Here is a 3,737-nt window from a genome sequence, read left to right on the forward strand (position 1 = left end):
AAATTATCGTAGAAGAAGTAAACCTAGTTTATAATTAAATTTATATATTTATATACAGACTCGAACGAACTCTCAACTAACTATTAGTTAAGATAATAAAATCATTTTGGACAACTGAAGACCAGAGAGTTCGAATAAAAAACGTAATTTAATTATCATTATACAAATAGACACAGATTAGCATAAATTACTGCTGAAATTTTAAGATCTATGGTTGAAGACGAAGTACACCTTTGAGTTCCTTCCGAGTATTTCAAATAAGTGGTTTAAAATCTGTAAAGTGAACACCGTTTATCTGATGTGAGATTGAACGAACATTTATTAAACTGAAAAACGTTATTTCTTATGACTACGTATTATAATTATACTTAGAAAAGAATGACAACAATAAACAGATAATAAAGACAGTTGAAAAATGGTAATATAGTAAGTATATTTGACTGAGTGATCACAATTCAACACACACAACAACTTTGTAATAAAAACAAATATCACGCACAAAAACTATTTTAAGTCTCTTTTTTTGGACAGAAGGTATCAGTTGCCCTAAAAACACAATCATACTTTTTCTGAAATATAGATGCTATGAAATCCATTTATAATTTTGTTATAAAGACATTAATTACTAGCTGGAATACCAGTCCCCAGGACCGAAGTTTAGTAAATTCATGATTAATGAAAGGTTATCCTAAGACATAAAAAGTTGCAAAAACGCCCATAAAAACTGCAAAACATAAAATGTGAAACCGCAATTTTGCATGTATCTCCTCATAAACCCAACAAACTTTCATGCCAAATTTGGTGAAGATTCATCAACAGGGGACGAAGTATTGGTAAAAAAAATGCAAAACTGAAAATTTGTATGTACCCCCTCATGGACTTAATAAAACTCCGTACCAATTTTGGTAAAGCTCCGTTTAAACCCTGCGAAGCAGTTAAATGAACATACAACAGACAGTATTATTATATTTATATAGATATCACCCATAGCGGAGCGACAGTTTTTAGTTTCTTTCGAGCTATGTATAATATTTTTATTTCTAATTTCACCCGTAAGAAAGACCTTGTATTTTTGTTAGATATATTCTTCATAAATAGCAAATACGTGAAGCTGACAAAATAATTTCTTAGTTTTAGCTCCCTTCAGTGCATTACTAATTATACTGTACAAAGTAGCTATACTTTAAATAGAAACGTTCGGGATAGACAAATGTTCGAAGCGTTTGATGTTACTTCTTATTACAGTAGCTTCACATTCATTTATAAGCACTGAAAACAGTCGCGTTTAATGTATCTCTAATTACTCAGTTAGTTAAATTCCTTGGAAATGTTTATATGGAAATGATTTTTCTGCATAATATACTTCTCTCGTCCAAATTAAACGTAAAACATATATATAGCTATGAACTCTTTAAACTGTATGTTCCTGACGTATAGTTTGCCTTTATGAATGCACCATAATACAGGGGGTTTCTCCAGTAAAAGTAATTCAGTGTCATAAAGTGGGTCTCGTAAAGAATGCTGATCAGAAATGACTGATTTGAGGCCCTCGTATCCTTGTGCCCACCTAATTCTGCCTTACAGTCACCCACACTGCTTCGGTCAGCAACTAATGTCTAGTGTTTCGCGCGTAATGTTGCTTAGGGGAGAAGCGGTTGGTGTCAGCGGTTTCAGCTTCACTCTCTCTCACTCTCCATTCTTTATTTTTTGTTTTGTTTTTTGTTTCCTAGCCAGACTTTAGGCAGTTTTCGAAGACTTGGCGCCTTTTATCTGCAGGCAAAAGCCGTTTCGTGTGAGTTGTAAGGTTCGTAGAGTAAAGCTCTCGTTATAACTATAGCACAGTAGCCGTAACCCTTGAGCAATCACACGTTCGCCTCTAGGATCTGTTAAAGTTTGTTTTACTCTCTCTTTGTCGTTGCTTTCATGCTAGCGACAGTAGTAATAAGAGAAACTACAAAAAAATAAAAAAAAAACAACCAGATATCAGATGTTAAAAAATGAGAGTAAACGTGCGTTTTGAAGCATATGTTTCAAGTACGTTGGTAATAGGAAGTCTGCGCGCGTTGGAGAGACTTATAAAATTTGGGTAAGTTGAATTTCTTGTAAAAACTGAGAGGGTTTTTATCCCTCTGCTGTTATGTTTATGGATATTATTTGCTCTAAAATCAACGCACAGTAGTTTAAGATATTGGTTGTATTATTTTTAACCACTCCGAATATTTGAAATGTTGTGGCTAGTATTTACTTCAACAATCTTTTAAATCTATATTTACTTAAAATAATTTCTCTTTAAGCTCTATTTACTTAAAATAATTTCGCTTTAAGCTCTATTTACTTAAAGTAATTTTTCTTTAAGCTATATTTCCTTAAAGTAATTTCTCTTTAAGCTCTATTTACTTAAAATAATTTCGCTTTAAGCTATATTTACTTAAAATAATTTCTCTTTAAGCTATATTTCCTTAAAGTAATTTCTCTTTAAGCTATATTTCCTTAAAGTAATTTCTCTTTAAGCTATATTTACTTAAAGTAATTTGACTTGAAGCTATATTTACTTAAAATAACCTCTCTTTAAGTCATTAATTAAACAAAAGGCTTTAAGACAGACTTGCAGTAATGTATAGAGTGTATTCCAAGTCAGATGTGTAATGTTTAGTTAAAAGTTGTCCGTACAGTGTAAATCAAGTGTTTTGTGGTGTAAGAAAAACAAAATTAGTAGCTTCTCCCACTCCACCCTTCCTTCTTTGGCCAAAGAGTCATTAAAGCGAACTTTGAAAGCGAAAACCCTCCACAGGAGGGAGAAAACTGCACGTAGTTGCTTCATCTCGTCATCGTAGTAAGACAGCTTGTTTCTACCTTATACTTCCAATTCAAAATTAGGTCTAAACTGCGGGCGGGGAAAAAAAAACTACAACCCGCATGCGTAGGACGCGTATTCTATTATGACGTGTACAAACTTCCTGCGTCCTTACTCACCAACCACATTTATAAATTCTAGAATGTTCTAAACACTCAAGAAATTCTAAAGAACCAAGCAGGATCCGAGTGGTAAATACGATCGTCAGAACCATCGTTTCCAGTAAAGGGTTGAACCACAGGTAAGGGTTAAATTTTAACACCTACGACTCGGGACACTTTCCATCCATTCCAAAATACGACAAGGAATACTTAGGTGTCATTAAATATTACATTCAACATAGCATTCTCTTAAGTGAACATAATAAAGAACATTACACGATGGCGGAAAAGATAACTTAAAATTCCTCTTTGTTATATCAACCCCTGTTTGTTGTCGTAAATCGAGGAAAACCTAATTGTTCTGTACAAAGTAGCGATACTTTAAATAGAAACGTTCGGGATGGACAAATGTTCGAAACGTTTGATGTTACTTCTTATTACTGTAGCTTCACATTCATTTAAAAGCACTGAAAACAGCTGCTTTTAATGCTTCTCTGATCTCTCAGTTTAAATTGCTGGGAAAATGTTTATATGGAAATGATTTTTCTGCATAATATACTTCTCTCGTCCAAATTAAAGTAAAACATAGATGCCTTCAAATATTATAGAATCTGCATAATATACTTCTCTCGTCCAAATTAAAGTAAAACATAGATGCCTTCAAATATTATAGAATCTGCATAATATACTTCTCTCGTCCAAATTAAAGTAAAACATAGATGCCTTCAAATATTATAGAATCTGCATAATATACTTCTCTCGTCCAAATTAAAGTAAAACAT

This window comes from Limulus polyphemus, unplaced genomic scaffold (assembly GCF_000517525.1).
Source record: "Limulus polyphemus unplaced genomic scaffold, Limulus_polyphemus-2.1.2 Scaffold565, whole genome shotgun sequence".
Taxonomy (NCBI): Eukaryota; Metazoa; Arthropoda; class Merostomata; order Xiphosura; family Limulidae; genus Limulus; species Limulus polyphemus.